This window comes from Symphalangus syndactylus, chromosome 14 (genome assembly GCF_028878055.3).
Source record: "Symphalangus syndactylus isolate Jambi chromosome 14, NHGRI_mSymSyn1-v2.1_pri, whole genome shotgun sequence".
NCBI classification, from domain to species: Eukaryota; Metazoa; Chordata; class Mammalia; order Primates; family Hylobatidae; genus Symphalangus; species Symphalangus syndactylus.
In genome coordinates, this window is record NC_072436.2 from 9022410 (window position 1) to 9041414 (window position 19005).

Sequence of the window (19005 nt, forward strand, 5' to 3'; positions counted from 1 at the left end):
CTTTAAAATATTGTTTGATTCCTGGATTTTTTGGCACTCCCTTAACTTTTGCACCTGGACGAAGGCTTCACCGCAATCCCAGCTGGAGAGGGTCAAGGGCTGGTGAATTTGGCTTTGGACCTGCAGAGCTTGTGGTACCTGAGAGGTGGGGCCAGGAACAGGAAGGAGCTGGTGAGAACAGCACCCGGCATGGGATGGGGCCAGATCAGAGCAGCACTGTGGCCCTTTCCAACCCGTGGTTTTGCTGCTGGATGCTTGGCATCGGCGCTGAGCCCCCGGCCCTCTGAACGGAGTGTGATGAATAATGGGGCCGGGGAGCTCTCGGGCCCCTCCCTGAAGCAGCAGTGAAGCCAGGGACATGCCAGCAGCAGGCAGGGAGAGGGACGTCTGGGTCTGTGCCTGGAGCCAGCTGCCCCACGGAGGAGCTGGATGAGGATGCAGTGGGAGGAAGACCTTCCCAGTCCTGCATCCTCCGAAGCATAACTGAGTGCTTGTGTGGCTTGGGGTCACTCTGGTCCGTGGACAGTCTTGCTTTGCTTAGCCAGGCTTTGAAGAGCCACCGAGATACGGACAGCAGCCCTGCTGGATGGCAGGTTGTCCACTCTCGCCCACTCCACGCTGGAACTGGATGCAGAGCACCTGGATGGCCAGTCCTAGAGTGTCTCTGACACTCCCAGTCACCTCATCCCTTAGACCAGAAGAAGATGAGGGACCCCAACCTTGAGCCTCCCATGGGCTCCATTCCATGTGCTCCCATAAGCCATTGGGCCCATCTCCTGGCTCCAGGGTTGCCTGGCCATTTGGCATCTTGGTTTCCTCATCTGTACAATGAAAATAATAGTCCCAGCCTTCTCGAGGAGTTACAAGATGCCTTTCATGTGAAGAGCTGGGATTTGGTACCAGACTACCTGGATTTGAATTTTGGCCCTACCCCTCCTAACCTGTGGCTTTGGGCCAGTCTCGCCTCCCTGTCCTCAGTTTCCGCATTTATAGAGCCATCTCATTGAGTTGTTGGGAGGATGAACATAAGAAAGTGTACTGATGTGCCCAGAGCGTTGCGATTTTACTAAATATTACCAAACCAGGCACACAATCAGTGCCTAATAGATGCTCAGTGTCATTTCACGGACTTCTGTGTGCCTTGTGTGTCGCCAGCAGCCGATCTCTCCTGGTAGGGAAGCTCTTGATGGGTTGCAGGGGGTAATTAGAAAGAGGCGGCGGCAGGTGCGAGGGTTTGGTTGACACCTGTGGACAGAGAGAGGCTGATGGACCCTGGCAGAGGGGAAGGGGGTCCTTGCACATAGAAAACGTTTCCTGCATTCAAGATCCTGGAACAGAGGAGGCAAGGTCTGCAAATTCCAAATCATAAACCCAGAAAGCATAGAACATTCCTAGGGAGGACCAGAAACATCATATATCTTAGTGTGTATAGAATTTTCCATGTAGCCAAACAAAAGCACGTTTCTAACTGAAGCTGTCGGAGAGTTCCTGAGGACTTTATACCAGACAAGGGCCGGTATGTGGAAGTTCAATACGCAGGAGCCATTCCTTTTGTTCACAAATGTTTGCCTTCTTTTTTGTCTATATCCGCGTTCATGTGAGGGCCCTCATAGGTCCACCGTCCAGCCCCATGCTTTGTTTGCTACCAAAAAAAAATCTTAAGAGCTCCTCAGCTGCAAATCCTCCTACCAGGGGATTCCAGGAACCCAGCCTTGCTCGGGGCTGGGGCCCCTCAGCACCTGCTGCACAGGCGTTGGTCATTAAAACTAAAGTGGTCATGTGCCATATCCATGGGCCCTCGGGGTCTGGTGGCACCTGGGGCACACAGTCCAGTGGTGGCCTCCCGCCTGCCAGACACCGGGAGTGGGGGCTTCTCATTCCTGTTCCCTGGCAGTGGGGGGAGTGCCCCGAGCTGTCACACATCAGAACCCACCGACTCACACGTTGGGGCACCTTACAGCCCCTTGACAGCCTCTCAGCCTGAGAGACCATCAAACTGAGTTCCTGGAGAGGGTGGCCCTTGAGGCCTGGACACAGGTGTGGACAGGATAGCCCTGCCTCATCTTGGAGTCCCGCTCCGGTTCAGCCTCTTGTGGGTCTGAAGCTCAGGCTGGGCCAGTCCCTGCCCCTCGGACGGCTGGAAAGGCAGCCCAGCCCCACAGCCTCCTTGTCAGGCTCTGAGAGCCACCCGGCCTCCAGCTCTGCTCTTTTTTTTTTTTTTTTCTTAAGATGGAGTTTTACTCTGTTGCCCAGGCTGGAGTGCAGTGGTGCCATCTTGGCTCACTGCAATCTCCACCTCCTGGATTCAAGCAATTCTCCTGCCTCAGCCTCCTGAGTAGCTGGGACTACAGGCGTGTGCCACCATGGCCAGCTAGTTTTTGTATTTTTAGCAGAGACTGGTTTTCACCATGTTGGCCAGGCTGGTCTTGAACTCCTGACCTCAAGCGATCTGCCCGCCTTGGCCTTCCAAAGTGCTGGGATTACAGTGTGAGCCGCCGTGCCTGGCCTCCACCTCTGCCTTGATTTTCTCTTAAGGCAGTGAGGATGTCCACGCCTCCTCCTTTCCTCACGGCCCATTGATATCTCCAGATGCTCTGCAAAGCCACCCTCCCCTCGGGAGCTCCCCAGCTGGTGATGGGGGACGCTTTGGGGATCACTGCCCAGGCAGTCATGTAGGTCTGTGGGCCCTGCTTCCCGGCTGGACCAGATTTCCCTGCCTGAGCCTCCCAGTTGCCCGTACCCTGGCCTCCCAAAGCCCAGCCTGAAGCCTTAGGCATCCTACAACCCGCTTCCTCTAGCAGCCTGCCCTGTCTCTTCTCTGCCGATGTTCCTGAAACTTTCCTGCCTCTCCTTACCTCTTGGCCAGAGAGAGACTGGAGACCCCGTGGGAACCCCCGAGGGGAGGGAGAAGGCTGCTGTTTGAACGGAGGTGGTCTTTCCCTCTGCCCTCCCCAGGTGGGTCACACTTGCAGGCCCAGTCTCCTGCTCTGGCAGCACTTGGGATGTCGGCTGCCTCCTGGGCAGGAGATGGGAGCTGAGGGAGGTGCTTTCAGGACTGGAGCGGGAACCCAGCTGGAGGAGGAGTAACAGGCCTGTGGTCAGCAGCAGCCGCCGCGGGGACCCCAGCGCTGTACCTGTGCCCCAGCTCCTGCTTCCCTAGGGCAGGCTGGGGATGGTGGTCTGTTGCCCAGCCCAGGAGGAAGAGGGGCCGTAGTCAGCAGCAGCCACCTCAGGGGACCCCAGCGCTGTACCTGCGACCCAGCTGACCCCTCCCGCTTTCCCAGGGCTGGCTGGGAATGGTGGTCTGTTGCCCAGCCTAGGAGGAAGAGGGGCTGTGGCTTCCACTCTAGAGGTCTCTCTCCCGGTCCCTCCTCCGGTGCTGGTCTAACTGCAGGCCTGCCGTAGGCTGTGCCTCCCTGCCGGCACCTGCTGACTAATGCTTAGCTGATGCTGATAGGAGAGGGCTGGGATGGGGAAGCAGCAAGTCCCGGTCACAGCGGGCTCGGGTTACAGAGGCACCTCCCGGTCATCCCCAGGAAGCAAGGCCCCACGCAGCCTCCGACTCGCCCACTGCCCGTGTGTATTTCAGGAGGCCGCATCCCTCAAGGCCCCCACCAGGTAACTTCATCGGGCTGGGTGTCGCTGCAAAACCACCCACTGGGCGCAGTGTTCTTCTGGTGAGGGGCATGGCTGGGGAGGATGCAGTGGAGGAGAAGCCAGCTCCGTGGTTGGGGGGAGGGTGGACTGTCCGTTTCCTGTCTGTCCCCTGAACTGGAGCTCATGGTCCCTCCCCCAGGCGCCTGGGCCATGGAGGAGGTCACAGCCCTGCCTTATTGCTGTAGCAGCCTAGGGGAGCCTTGGTGAGTCCTGTGTCTCCTGGGAGGGCGACAGGCTGGTCAGGCTGCAGGGCAGGCCTGGAATGCAGACCCCCGCTTGGCCATGCCGTTGCCTGGCTGCTCTGTCTGGAGACCTTCTGTTCAGGAAGAGAGAAGCAGGCCGGACAGCCCGGCTCAGTGACTGGAAGCTCAGCTCCCCATGTTCAGTCCAGCAGGAAGTTTGCCTCCTCAGAACACTTGCGTGCTTCTGCATGTGTCTTCTTGGCTGGTGGTTCTGCGAGGCCCCCACTGGGCTGCGTGATGTCCTCTGGCCACCCTGGCCACCTTGGTGCCTGGCCCCTATGAAACAGAGATACCTGGGCAGTCCCCCACTTGTGCTTGCTAGCTTGTGGGACATGTGGCTTCAGTGATGGCTGATTCTGCTCTACCCAGAGGACCTGGGAATCCTCAGCCCAACTGTCCAGAGGAGTCTTTCTCAGTGGGGAGAGCCCGAGCTGTCCTCCTGGTGGACAGTTCTTTAGATCTTGGGGGGACTTCTCTGCCGGCCATTCCTCCTGCTGCCCATGCTCCTCTGTCCCCCAGCTGTGGCCCACCCTCTGCCCTGCAGCAGCCAGCTGGCACGGGGACCTCCCCTTTCCTCTGGGATTGCGAATGAGACGACTTTCCTGGTCCTTCTGGGTCCAGATCTTTCTGGCAACAGTGAAACCCTTATCTCAGGTGGGAGGAGAAGGCTCAGTATCTGGTCACAATGACGGTCCTAACCACATCACTCTCAAATGCTGGCTTTCACTTACCCCTTGCCCTGCCCAGCAGTTACTTTCATTATCCCATTTTCCAGATTAGGAAATCAAGGCGCAGAGAGCTTCAGCCACTTGCCTGAGGCTCCACAGTTAAGTGTCTGGATTTGAACCCTGGAGCAGCCTGGCAGCTGAGCTGTCCTGGAGACGGGGTACTGTGCAGTGGTGGGGGCAGGGGTGGAGCTCGACCGTCGCTGACTCCCGGTCTACCTGGAGTGATAGCACAGCCCAGCGTCTGGGCCCCTGCCTGAGGCTTTGGCTGGATGCCAGGAGCCCGAGACCTTATGGCTCTTTCCTGTGTAAGGTGCCATGGGGTGAAATGAAAGAAAACCCCAGTTAGAAGGTGTCCCCCTCTTCCTTCAGTCCCTCAGCTGCCCTGGATTTTGAAATAAGACACCGCCCGTCTGTGGGGTGAGCAGGAACAGATTGGAACCGCATTTCTCTCCCCCCAGTCACAGCTGCCAGGAGTTCATCTTTCTCTGTCTCCTCCCCCTGCCACCGCTCCCCACAAGACTGGGCTGGATGCTGCTGGGAAAGTCCACAGGAAGTCTTTTGGCTGCGGTGGAGGTTGGGGGTCTGCGCTTCCCTGGGGACCGAGATGAGGGCTCCAGGGTGGCTCTGGCAAGAGCAGGGAGGCTCACATCTCTGCCTGCTGGTTTTGCTTCCTGTCCTGGGAGAAGGTATCCACGTGTCCCAGGATGCACCCTCCGTGTGTACAGGGATGGCTTTTGGGACATTCACCTGAGGTTTATTGATCCTTCTCTTTGGAACTGGAGTGGCTCCTCCACGGTGGATTGGGCTGAGCTCCGTGCCTCGGCCGACGGCTTTCCCCAGGCACTTCCTCTCACCGTGCCGGGGTGCAGCTTGTTAGTGGATGGGTCTTCACCCTTGGGGATTGGCAGCTGCCACGCTCATTTCACAATCGAGACACCCTGGCCAAAGTTTCCGCTAAGCTCCATGGAGTGTAGGGATTTTTTTTGAGACGGTCTCTCTCTGTTGCCCAGGCTGGAGTTCAATGGCCCAATCTCCCGCTCGCTGTGATCTTGACCTCCTGGGCCCAGCAATCCTCCCACCTCAGCCTACCAAGTAGCTGGGACTGCAGGCGTGTGCCACCATGCCTGGTTAATTTTTTAATTTTAATTTTTTTTGTAGAAATGGGGTCTCACTGTATTTCCCAGGCTGACCTCCAACTCCTGGGCTTAAATGATCCTCCTGCCTTGGCCTGCCAAAGTGCTGGGATTCCAGGCATGAGCCATTGTGCTCAGCTGGGGTTTTCCTTTAACCCTTCCTGGCCCTTCCTAGGTGCAGGACCCGGGCCTCAGCCTTATGTGTTCTTGAACAGCTCTGGGCTCTGTCCTGTACCTCCTGGGCACGTGGTCAGGCTTCTCGTGACATCAGCAGGAGTCTCAGGTGAAGAAGCAGGCAGAACGGAATGCTTGTCATCACCCAGCCTCAGGGCCAGGCGGGGCGGCCAGGACAGTAGCAGTGGCTGGTGTGGCTTCCTGGGAGGTCAGCCCATTGGCGTGGCCGGGGAATGGGGAGGGGACCTTCTCCCTTTGTCTCCCATCATTTCTGGTCTCTGGGCCTCCAGGGCCAGCTCTCCAGAGTTCTAGGTGGAGGATGGAGGTGGGAGAAGCTGGGGTGAGAGTGGGCTGGGAGTGGGTGGTCAGGGGGATCCTGGAAAACCGTCCTCTGCAGGTCCCGCTTTCCCCAGTGAGCACTCAGAGCTGGTCCCAGGGAGCCGGGCTAATGGTCACCTTGGATGATGGAGGGGTCCGTCCCCATGAAACCGGGCCCATCCCCATGAAACTGGGCCCACAAAAGCTTTTGGTTCCGGTTCTGTTCTGCTCTCCTGGCTCTTGTTTCCAAAGTAGGACTCAGGATAGCTCTGAATTCCCTGCCGAAATGCAGCTTCCTGGGCCCTAACCGAGCCCTCCAGAACTAGAGTCTGGGGTGGGCCCTCTGCTTTTGTCTAGCAGCCTCCAGGGGACACTTCTACCTGCCAGAGCAAGCTTAATAAGCACTGCTGTAAACCCCTCGTCCCCACAGCCTTCTGGCTCTTCTCCCTTTTCCTGCTGGGATCTGCATCAGGATTAAATGCGAACGTCAGGGATCAGGGGTAGTCACACCCCTTGGGCACAGCTGCCTCATGCACTGTGTTGAGATGGGATCCGAGGCCGGGAAGAACAGCTTCTTCTGTAGGTTGACATTGTCAGCCTTCGGGGAGGGAAGGATGGCAGGGTGCCTGGAGCATCTCCTGTTTGCCATCCACACTCTGTGCCTGCCTGCAGGGCCTTGAGCCCTGTCTGTTCTGCCTCAGTCCTGGTTGGGAACTCGTTGGAGCCGATAGGGGCAGTCAGGCTGGAACAGGAGGAGACGAGGCCGGCAGGGGAGCTGAGAGGGGGCCCTGGACTTGTGAACTCTGAGACAATACCTGCATCTTTTTGTTTTTTGTTTTTTTTTTTTTTGAGACTGTCTCGCTCTGTCATCCAGGCCGGGGTGCAATGGTGTGATATCCACTCACAGCAACCTCCACCTCCAGGGTTCAAGCAATTCTCCTGTCTCAGCCTCCCGAGTAGCTGGGACTACAGGCTCGCACCACCACACCTGGCTAATTTTTGTATTTTTAGTAGAGATGGGATTTCGCCATGTTGGCCAGGCTGGTCTGGAACTCCTGGCCTCAAGAGATCCGCCCGCCTCAGCCTCCCAAAGTGCTGGGATTACAGGCGTGAGCCACCGTACCCAGCCTAATACCTATATCTTGACTAAGCTGTTGTGGAAACACTGAGTTCCCCTTGATAGTTTTGTCCACAGAGTGAATGTTTAGGAACTGGCGAAGGATCTCCCACCCCCACCCAGATGGCGGCCTGGAGGCAGCATTTCTGACCCTGTGATGGGATTCGTCTCTCTTGCCCAAGAGACTTTAGAGATGTGGCCGCTAAATGTGGGGGCCCCTGTTGGGGTGGGAACAGGAGCTGGCCTTGGCCATTGTCCAGTGACCCCATCTCAGTGCCTCGATCCTAGCACCCTCCATCTCAGCGCCTCCCCTTCCCCAGCTCCGTGTGGAGATCACGTGGCTTGCGCTGAGTAATCCTCCACCGCCCCCGTCGCGTTCCTGCTGCAGGGAAGCCTTTCCAGGGAGCCAGCTGACACATTTGGCCTCCATTATTTGTTTTTGAACAGGAATGAAAGGAGAGAGTGAGTAAGAAAGTGGCAGGAGGTGGGGGTTGCAGAGTAGGGGAAGGTCAGAGAGAGGGGAGGAAAGATCTGGAAAGTCCAGGCATGTGCTCTGGAAGCAGGTGCCAGCGATGAGCTCATCTGGAGGGTGGCCGCCCGCCCTGAGCCCTGCCTGGGGCCAGCAGGGAACACTCTGCCAGGGCATGGTCGCTGGGAGCCTGTCCTTGGCTCACTTTCTGCTGCTTTGAGCGCTGAGCAGATTTGTTTCCATTTTAGGGACAACGCAAGGAGGCTGTCATTCCACCCCTCGCCTTATTAATATTTCATGAATCATAGGTGACCACTTACTGCGTCCTGACATACTCCAGGCACTGGGCTCGAAGCTTTATGTGCTTCATGGGATGTATCCGCACTATCGCCATAGAAAACGGTTCCTGTTACTACTGTAGAGAAGAAGGCACCGAGGCACAGAGAGGTTGAGGAACCGGCCCCAGGCCACAGAGCTAGAAGTGGCTGACCCTGGCTTTGAACACAGGGCTGCTTGACTCCAAAGCCCGAGCTGGTTTGCAGCGAGGCTCATGGTTTCTGTGCCACTGTTTGAGCCTCTGGTCGAGCCTCTTGGCTCAGTGGGGGGCCCATGACCCACCATCTGTTCCATTATGTGTTGTGGACACCTCCACGACCCACCTGGGTGGGAGGGAAGGGGCTTCAGGAGGCGGGAGGGGTACAGGGAACACAGTCCAGCCTGCTTGGGCCCCATACCTTGACCTTCAAGGTACCCCTTGAGGGTGGCATGAGGCTGAGCTCTCGTTCCCCTCCAGGACTCTGTTCCTGTGAGGGCCTCGGGATCCGTTGCTTTTTTCTGGGGGCCTTGCTGGTCAGGATCGCAGAGAAGCTCTTTGCTATTGATCTTTCTGCCTCTGTATCTTTTGGCAAGCCATGTTATGACTCAGTTGCTTTGTCTGTAAAATGGGTTGAATAATATTGTCCTGCCTCAGAGGGTTTTTGGGAGGATCAAATGAGACTTGTTGCACAGAAGCCCTTTGGAAGCCATGCTGACTAGCGGTTGCCGGACCCCCAAGTGAATGGGCATCCGGGCGCTGAGTGTGTGGACTCAGTACTCGGAAGGAGGGGCTGGGGGGTGCCTAGAACTCCTGGGAGGCTGGGACCCCTGCTCTGCTCAGATTCTGAGCCGCTCCTTGGCCAGTTTAATTCCCGTCAGTAGGGTGAGGGTAACCAGGACTTACGCATAGTTGGGCGAAGTTGAGTGACCACATGTGGAAGTCTAGCGTCCCTCGTGCAAAGTGGGCAGGCGGCCAAAGTGAGCTCTGCTCCAGTCCCCCCACCCCCGGGGCTGTTCCTGGCGCCCTGCCCTCCCCCAGAGCCCCACTGACCTGCACCACGTGACCCCGGCCTGGGAAGATGGGCCCAGCTGTGGGAGGTCGTGCGGGCTGGGGACTGAGAGTGCTGGAGGAGGGCCTCCCAGGAAAACCCAGCTGCACAGGAAGCCGGGCCAGCGGCCTCCGGAAGCCTCTGGGCTTTGCAAGCTGGACTCCCTGGATCTGTGGCTGTGGGGCCCTCTCCTGCCTGCAGCTGAGAGTCCTTGACCCGTACCTGAGGGCTTCAGAGGTCCGGGAGGAGGATGTGACTGTGTCCCCAGGGTGAAGCCCACCCGAGTGTCACTCTGGCTACAGCCCCCACCTCTTCCTGGCCCCCTCTCTGGCCGTGGGGACGCTGCCTGTGGGGGTTCCCTTACATGGAAGGAGCTGCAGCTGAGCTGGCGGGCCTCACACACCCCCAAGGCCGCCTGACTTCCAGCCTCCGAGTGGGGCTGCATCCACCACTCAGGACCTGGAGCCTCAGCCAGAGAGGGACCCTCCACTGCCTCTTTCGCTGTCTCTTGGGAAAAGTAGGGTCTTTGTGCCCCCTCCCTGCAGGGACCCGGCATGTTGGGAGGCTAAGAGGAAGCCGCCCACCCACTCATCTACCCCCCCGACCCTCCCAACCAGCAGAATTTTACCTGTGTGCTTAGAATCTGTGCGTGTAACCAGAAGTGACGAGGTTGGCCCAGCTGTGTCTGACCCTGGCTGTGCGGTCTGGGACAGTCCCAGCCCTCCTGGAGCTCTGAGGGTCCTGATCTGTAGAAGAGAGGCTACTGTGCCGGCCCCCCCTGTGCAGAGGAGAGTGTGTACGGCTGTGAGTTCAGGCCATGTGCTCAGACAGGCAGATAGGATCAGAGCAGTGGGTCAGGATGGCCAGAGGGTCCCAGCCTCAGGAGGAGGCGTCCACACCTCCCGGCACCTCCACACCAGGGAATGCAGCCAGGCCCCCAGGCCTCCCATCTCAGGAAGCAGCACCCCACCCCCCACCTCTGGTTGCCTGGGCCTGAGAAGTTGAGGATTCCTCCCGAATCTGAGTGCCCTCTGACCCCTGCTTGGGTAGTTGTCCCTCCTGAACTGACCGCCTGTCCTACACAGTCCCCTGTGGTTTGCCCCACAGGGTGGCCAGCGAGTCCCCTGCACAGCACACCTCCCCCAGGAGCATTGCCTGTGCTGATGGTGTAAAGGGTGCCCCCCCCCGGCCCCCGGAGGCATGCAGTGGCGCAACAGCGTGAGCCCAGGAGCCCCGGTGAGCTAGCTCCTGGATGGAGAATCTGTTCAGATCACTCCCCAGCCTGAACCTTCCCTGGGTGTCTGCTGTACTTGGAGCGCTGACTCATCATGGGGCGGCCTGTGAGATCCTACGTCACCTGGCCACTCCCCTCAGCCCCTGTTCACTGCACCGGCCCCCTGGCCTGGCTGCTCCTGGAACATGAGGGCTCATCCTCACGGAAGAATGTTCACTTGTTCCCTCCTGGAAAGTCCCTCCCCAGACCTCCTGGCCGCCTCATTCGGGTCTTGCTGAAGCACTGCCATCTTGGAGAGGCCTCCCTGTCACTCACAGTTAAAGCAGCCCTCCCATGCCTGTGGGTGGCTTTCCGTGGGGCATGGATGGCTATTGGAGAGTCTTGCCGTTTATTTGTTCATACGCCCTCTGGGAGGGCAGGGGACACTGACTTGTGTTGCGGGTGCCTTGCATGTCACGGGCGCTCAGTGAATGCCTGTTAAGCATTAGGGGAGCACAAAGGAGGGAAGCCTCTGTCCAACTGGAGCAGTCAGGGAAGACTTCCTGGAGGAAGTGGTATCTGGTCTGCTTAGAATGTGGAGGTTTGTCTGTATGCAGACATTAGGTTAGAGGGCAAAGGGGCATTATCATAACTTAGCAGACAGCTACAAGCAGCTAAGGCATTGCTATGACATGGACTGCTCGTGGTTGGAGCTAAGAAGGAGTCAGAGACAGAGGTCCCTGTGCTCTGGAGTGAGTCGTTGGGGGAGGCTGAGCTCCCAGAATGTGGGGCCGCCTGTGCAGAGGCCGGAGGTGGGGGACACACCTGTGAGTGCCGGTGAGTGTGGGGTGAGCCACTGGGGCTGGATCAGAAGTTGGGAATCCCTAAACCCACCAACCAGCCTTGGTGCCCTGGGAACGACAGGAGACGGGGTTTCTGGGGGACTAATCCAGCACAAGTGGAAGAGATGGGGTGCAGGGGAAAGGACAAAGCTCTCTGAGGCTTTGGGAAGCTCAGTTAGGGTAGAGCCATGACAGGGTGAGTTCCAGAAGCAATCCCAGAAAAAACAGCTGGATTGGATTGTCCCTTCACTGAAGGAGGTGGCCCACCTCACTTCCCCCGTCCTCCGGGCTCTGGCTGTGGGCTGGGCACAGTGAATGGGTTCCGTCTGCAGGGGTAGTCACACCCCTTGGGCACAGCTGCCTCATGCACTGTGTTGAGATGGGATCCGAGGCCAGGAAGAACAGCTTCTTCTGTAGGTTGACACTGTCAGCCTTCGGGGAGGGAAGGATGGCAGGGTGCCTGGAGCATCTCCTGTTTGCCATCCACACTCTGTGCCTGCCTGCAGGGCCTTGAGCCCTGTCTGTTCTGCCTCAGTTCTGGTCGGGAACTCGTTGGAGCCGATAGGGGCAGTCAGGCTGGAACAGGAGGAGACGAGGCCGGCAGGGGAGCTGAGAGGGGGCCCTGGACAGCACCCAGGGCTGAGTCATCCTGAGCCTGCCCGACTTGCTGTTTGGAGCTGTTCCTGCCTGCTCATCATGTGCAAGGTCGTGATCCATTCAGGTCTGTTTAATCAGCGCCCCTCCCCAGGCCCAGTTTCCCTTGTTTTCATTCGATCCGTTTATTGTCACCACTGCCATCCTTGCACCACGTAACCAGCCTTTCCAGCATGCCAGCCACCAAGCTCAGGGCCCTCCGCGCATCTCCTGTAACCCTCACAGCAACCCGGGAGGCACGGAGAGAATGAGTGACTGGCCCATAGTCACACAGCAGGTGTGGGGCATCGCCAGGATTTAGCCGGATCTCTGACTCCAGGGCCTTGGGTGGGACACTGGCAAGGAAGCAAGGTAAGAAGACTGGCCCTGCCTTGGACAGAGCTCGGGGAGGGTGGCCTGGCAGGCGCAGCTGACACAGTGACCCTGCTGCAGGTTCAGCCATTGGCAAAATGTTCAAGTACGCACAGAATCTCAACCGGGGAGACAGGCGAAGCGGTCAAGGGTGGGCTGTGAGTGATGGGTGGACACAGTACCTACTGGCAGACCAGCTGAGCTTGGTGCCTTCTGGAGCCTTTCAACTTCCTTATCCAGAAAAAGAGGAACTAACAGTTCCACCCCCAAACTGGGTGGGAGTACCACATCCGAAATTGAAGCAAAGCTGGTCCGTGTCACAGGCTCGGCAGATGTTAGCTGTGCAGGCAAACTTAGTGACTATTTGAAGTAGGCTGTGTGGCGGCATCCTCATCTTGCAGATGTAGTCCAGAGAGGTTAGAGCACTAACCCCGGGTCACACAGCGACAGCTCAGGCTAAAGAGAGCAGTGCTGGATGGGAGGATGTTGGCAGCTTCAGACACAGGCTGGGAGGGCTGTGGGGTCAGCAGAGGGAGGGCGCACTTCCCAGCTGGTGGGGGTTCCCTTGTGCCTCAGTACCCGTGTGGGCCCAAAGGAGCTGGAAGGAGGGAGGTTAGAGCCACCCCTGGGTTCAGAAGCTGATAAGCAGGTTATTGACTCTGAATCTGCCTCATCATATGTAAATTGGGGAAAAATTTGGGGATTTAATGATATAATGTAAGAAGCAGACATGTCACAGCCCTGGGTATACAGTCAGTGTATAATAAGTGGTAAGTCCTCGGAGGAGGCAGCCAGTGGGAATGGGAGCATCTCAGCAGCCCTCCGCCCCCTGCTCCTGGTTGCAGATGTACCTGTTCTTGGCTGTTTGTGCCCCAGCTCTGTGTCCTCCAGTGTGTGTGAGGCCAAGCTCCTGGGGCGGGGACTTGGGGGTGTGTCTGCAGCTCCTGAGGCCAAGACCAAGGCCAAGGCCGAGGCTGAGGCCACCTTGGTGAGGAGGAAATTGCAGGTGGAGAAGCTCGCTGACCGTGACCTTGATCTGACCATGATTTTGATGGTGCCGATGCCGTCAGCACCCAGACCTCCTGCCCTCGCCACGACTGGTTCCTGCAGCCCACCTGGCTGAGAGGTGTGCTGGCTCCCACAGGCTGCAAAATGGGGACATCACCGGCTGCCTGGGCTACAGTGTGCTAGCCGATTGCATTTGGGGAGGGACTGAGGGCTGATTGTGTTGTGGGGATGTTGGCAGAGAATCAGAGGGGCGTCCAAAAAGGCCAACGGTTCGGCGGGGAGAGGAGGCTTGAGGCTGGTTGCTGTTTTCTGGGCTTTGATCGAAAGGGAACAGGGGACACATTTGGGGACAGTCTCCTTCCTGGAGGAAGAAGGGCTTAGGGTGCTGGTGTGGAGTTTGCGCAGATGGGGATAATGAGCTGGAGGGTGCTGGGCAGGAGCTGGCCAGTAATAGGCTGACGAGGGAGGCCCTGCTGGCTGGGCCTGGTTTTTTTTTTTTTTTTTTTTTTTGAGACGGAGTCTCGCTCTGTCGCCCAGGCTGGAGTGCAGTGGCGCAATCTCGGCTCACTGCAAGCTCCGCCTCCCGGGTTCACGCCATTCTCCTGCCTCAGCCTCTCTGAGTAGCTGGGACTACAGGCGCCCGCCACCACGCCCGGCTAATTTTTTGTCTTTTTTAGTAGAGACGGGGTTTCACCGTGGTCTCGATCTCCTGACCTCGTGATCCACCCGCCTCGGCCTCCCAAAGTGCTGGGATTACAAGCGTGAGCCACCGCCCCCGGCCTGGGCCTGGTTTTCAAGTGAGCATCCTGAGCTGCGGAGACGGAAGGGGTCTTAGAGACCTCGGAGCTGAGACTCGGGACCACAGAGGGGTGGGCTGTGCTCAGGGCAACACAGCGGATGGGGCATATGTGGTGAAAACTGTCTCTGTGCCCCTCTTTCTCCTGCTGCAGAACTGGATCCTCCCAGCTCATGGCTGTCAAATCCTTTAGATGCTTCTGGGTTCCATGGGCGCCTTACATTGTCTTCCCTGTAGGACAGCAGACCCCGGGGGTTGGCTGTGATGGTGTTCACCATGGGGTACCCCATGCAAGCACAGCGCTTTCACGCCCAGCCTCCCAGCCTGTGGAGTAGGCCTGTGTCTTGCCAGCCTCATTTTGTGGCCAGAGGAGGGAGACAGTGGTTCTGGAGACGGGAACTGGCCTGGGGCTGCCCTCCCAGCCCCTTCTTCTCCCAGCTCATCTCCTTGCCTTGGGAGTGCTGGCCACCCTCCCCCCGCCAGCTCCACCCCGAGCTTTCTCTGCCCGAGCCGTGACCCGTCAGTAGGGGGCAGTGGAGGCCTTGAAAGTCCTTGGAGAGGACTTTGAAGCAGTTTTTACAAATCTGTCCCTGGAAAGTCTCTCCTGTCACACCCCCAGCAGCTCCCTCCCTCCTAACATTTTTCCTGGGGTTGTCATGCAGCGGGAGGTGGAGGAACCCACTAGGCCGTGGATAGAGCAGAGCCGTGTTGACACAAACCCTGGCTGAACCCACATGCTCCCTACAGCCAGCAACCGATCGCTGGAACCAGGGAAGTGACCTCATAGCAGGGGCCCGCGGAGCAGCCATCATGCATTCCCAATCTTGGCTTTTGGACCCAGCTCTGGAAAAGGAGCCAGATCCCAGCCACTTGGATCTGCCCAGTGAAGACCCCAGCCTGGTGCTGGCTGACGGCTCACTGGAACCTTTCATCTGCTTGGCCAGGCGATGCCAAGGGGCAGAGGTTAGAAGTGCTGAGAAGCAGGCCGAGGGTGGTGGCTCACGCCTGTAATCCCAACACTTCGGGAGGCCGAGGCAGGTGGATCCCTTAAGGTCAGGAGTTCAAGACCAGGCTGGTCAACATGGTGAAACCCCACCTCTACTAAAAATACAAAAATTAGCCAGATGTGATGGTGCACGCTCGTAATCCCAGCTACTCGGGAGGCTGAGGCAGGAGAATCTCTTGAACCCAGGAGGCAGCGGTTGCAGTGAGCCGAGTCTGTGCTACTGCACTCCAGCCTGGGCAACAGAGCAATACTCCATATAAAAAAAAAAAAAAAGAAGAAGAAGTGCTAAGAAGCATCTGTCTTCCTGACTGAAAAGCAATCTTTGCTGGGCACGGTGGCTCATGCCTGTAATCCCAGCTTTGGGAGGCTGAGGTGGGAGAGTCGCTTGAGGCCAGGCGTTCGAGACCAGTCTGGGCAACAGAGGTGCCAGGTGTAGTGGCGCTAGCCTGTAGTCCCAGCTCCTCAGGAGGCTCAGGTGGGAGGATTGCTTGAGTTAGGAGTTCGAGGCTGCAGTGAGCTATGACCACACCACTGTACTCCAGCTCCTGGGTGACAGGATGAGACCCTGTCTCAAAAACCAAAATACAGAAAACCAACCTTCATCTTAAGTGATTTTGAAAATCACACCTACTTGTGACAAAATAATTAAATTAGAAAATGTAAAGGAAATGATCAATAATTGCGTCCTCCAGACAAACACTGTTAACATGTTCACGTTTCCTTCCAGTCTTTTTCTACATAGATATTCAATACTTATTAATTTGTTTTGAACTAAAGATGGTTTTCTCTGCTTTGTATGAGAACCACCTCAGCCAGGCACAGTGGTTCACGTCTGTAATCCCAGAAAGCTGAGGCAGGCAGATTGCTTGAGCCCAGGAGTTTGAGACCAGCCTGGGCAACATGGCGAAACTCCATCTCTACAAAAAATACAAAAATTAACCGGGTGCGGTGGCACGTGCCTGTGGTCCCAGCTCCTCGGGAGGCTGAGGCAGGAGAATAGCTTGAGCCCAGGAGGTGGAGGTTGCAGTGAGCCAAGATCGCACCACTGCACTCCAGCCTAGGTGACAGGAGTGAAATGCTGTCTCAAATAAAAAAAAAAAAAAAAAGGTGCCACCTTGTCACCTGTCTCAGAGATTTTCATCCTTTCCACTTTTCGCCCAAGTCTTGCCCTATAAAAGGATGAGGCCAAACAGCCATGGGAGGGTGGTACTGGCTGTTCAAAAAAATGTCTCATGGCTGGCGGGACTTGGAAACAGGTTGGGGAGGTTTCAGCAGAGGATGGACCCCAGCTGGGAGTGGGGGGCAGCAGGGAGGCCCCTCACATGCTCTCTCTGCGTGTTTCATGAGGCTGCCTGTGAGGCCGTGTGAACCAGAGCCCGGCTGGGAAGCCGCACGCTACCTGGACTCCGTGACCTTTCCTGGCAGCACGACCTTGGCCAATACGCTCAACTACGTTCCCCTCTGTAAAATGGGCTAATAGAAATGCCCATTCTAGAGACGTGATGAAAAACAAGTGCGTTCATAGTGCAAAGTGTTTAGAACGGTCCTGGCACGACAGGAGCCCACGTGTCAGTGCTGCTGTTGGCACCGTCATCACGGCGGCGTTGGCTGCTCTGATCGTTTCTCCCTTGTCCATGTCGCCTTCTTCCCTCAGCAGGCTCTCATTCACTTGTTCGTTTGTTCATGGCCGAGGCCCCGTCTGTGCCAGGCCTGGTGCTGAGAACGGGGGTAGAGAGATGGGGGCTGTGCCCCGCTCCCTGGCCCAGGGGTTCCCTTTGCAATGTGAAGTTCTCGGAGACTGGACCCTCGGGCTGTTCCACCAGCCCCTCCTCAGGCCAGCTTAACCCTTCCGTGCCCGTTTTCTGAGCTGTTAGAGGCGGAGGGCGGGAGGAAGGATGGAGTGGGGTTTTTGTGAGGACTGAGTGGGGGTGGTGTGTGAGGCCCCGGAGATGGTGCCTGCAGCACCCACTCAGCATTAGCTTTTGTTGCAGTTGCTGTTTGGAGAATATTCTTGGATTTCAGGACACTGATGACAGAAGATGGAACGCTTTTTTGGAAGCCATCAAGAGGGGACCACCGCGGTGGCTGAGCAGAGTTGCTGACTTGTGAGCTGTGGCCTGACCACAGTCACTGTTCTCACGAGGGAGGCCCCCTGCAGTCCCCCTCCCAGGAATTTCTGGCCCCTTGGCAGGGGACAGTTCAGGGCTGGGGGTGGGTAGCGGTGTCCGCAGGCCCTCTGCAGGCGCTGATTCTTGGAGTCAGAGAATCCCCTGTTGCCGTGGGGGGCGTTCCCTCCTGCCCCTCCCCTCCCGCTGTGCTCTCAGCTGCTCCAACAGGATGCTTTTGGCCTGAGTGACAGAAACCCCAACTCCGAATGGCTTAAGCCCTCAAGAGAATTTGGAGCTTTTTTGTGCAAAATGAGATGTTCTGAGCATCGAGGATGCTGTGGGGGATCCTCCACCCCACCATCTCCAGCCGTGGTGTCCCTCTTAGTCACAGGATGCTGCAGCCACGTTGTAGGGAAGGAGAGCCTCCCTTCCTGTGAGCCAAGAAGCTCCTCCGTGCGGCCCCTTCACTGGCCATTGCCTGAGACCTGACCTGGTGGCTCCTGCCCCAAGGAACAGAAAGGGGGTTTGCTAGGTCAGGGTGGGGCTGGGTGCGAGGAGGCCCCCCCAACAGGGTCTGCTCAGGTGTCCCTCCTGTTGGGGCAGCAGGGAAGGGACCCACATGTGGCACTGGGACACGGAGAGGCTTTTGTGCCTGTGACAGCCAAAAGGGATGGTGCCCCAGCCGCGTTCCCACCCAACCCGAGGCCCAGCATGGCCATGCCGGAAATAGCAGCGTCATCCCCCTCACTGTCCTGGCTTGCTTTCAAGAGGCCAGAGGGGTGGGGCTGGAGCGGGCGTCTGACCTGTGGCTGGATCCAGCTGCCCGTGGACAGGCTGTGAGTGAGTCTGCAGAGGAAGAGAGATGGGGAGGCCGGGACCTTCCCCTGCACCTCTCGAACCCCCGTTCCCTGTGAGTTAGATGGGGACTGCACCCCTGCCCTCTCCTCCTGGGTATCCCCTGCCCCCGCCCCACCCCAGGCACTTGATGTTGCCTGTTCATTTTCCCTGTCTGCCCCTCCCGCCGGCCCTTCCCATATGGTCCTAATTAGGACCTTCCGCCCGTTGGTGGATGGGCAGAGAGGGGAGCTTGCTCTGGGGCCTCCCCCGATCGGGGGACTTCCCAGCACAGTTTTCTGGCCTCCGCAGAGACGCTGTGTGTGCCTTTGTTGAGTCTGGTGTGTTAGAAGCGCTAAGCTGCAGCTGTTCTGTACGTTTTCCACGTTTCTCACTTGTCAAAGGCCCTGGGTTTGGTGTTTGTGGGCTGGGGATCTGTGTTGGGGTCTCCAGGAGGCCCATGGTGGGAGAGGCAGGGCCCCTTCCCCTTTCATCTGAGCAACCTTGCTTTGGCCTGCTGTCTGTGGAAAGTGCCCTAGGATACGGTGGCAGGACTGGCTGGTGCTCTGGCTCCAGGCCCGGCCCCAGCCCCTGTCAGACTTACCCTCCTTGTGCCTCCATTCACCCTGTCCGCCCGCAGGGCCTGCAGGAGCATCCTGAGAGTTGGTAGGGTGGCCTGCCCGGCGCCCGCACAGGGTCTGCTGGTGGGTTGCTGAGGGTGCGGTGAGGTCTCCATGGCCCCCTCGTCCTGCACATCCTTCCTTTGGTGTGTTGTCTTGCTAGCACAGGAGCCCGTACTGGCTCTGAGTCTGTGAGTCTGCAGCCTGTTTTCCTTACCAGGTGGCTAAGCAGGGTGGCAGGCAGAGTGGCAGAGTCCCACTGGCCTGCAGGGGCCCCTCTGTGGGCTGCAGGCAGTCCCCTGTGGTTCCAGGTGCCCTGGCAGGACCTGCACCATGACCCCCATCAAAGCTCACATCCAAGGCATTTGTGA

General features: G+C 57.9%; 1 protein-coding gene across 6 annotated transcripts in view; it reads left to right on the forward strand.

Moving 5' to 3' along the window:
• The window catches only part of SEPTIN9 (septin 9), a 220745-nt gene that overhangs the window by 135174 nt on the left and 66566 nt on the right, over window positions 1-19005 (forward strand). Inside the window, exon 1 of one of the 6 annotated variants that reach the window (XM_055242154.2) lies at window positions 3604-3618. The exons of the other annotated variants lie outside the window; for them this stretch is intronic. The gene's annotated coding sequence lies outside the window, so the exon portion shown is untranslated. Of the gene's footprint in view, window positions 1-3603; window positions 3619-19005 lie in introns of those variants that run through there. 6 annotated transcript variants of the gene reach the window in all.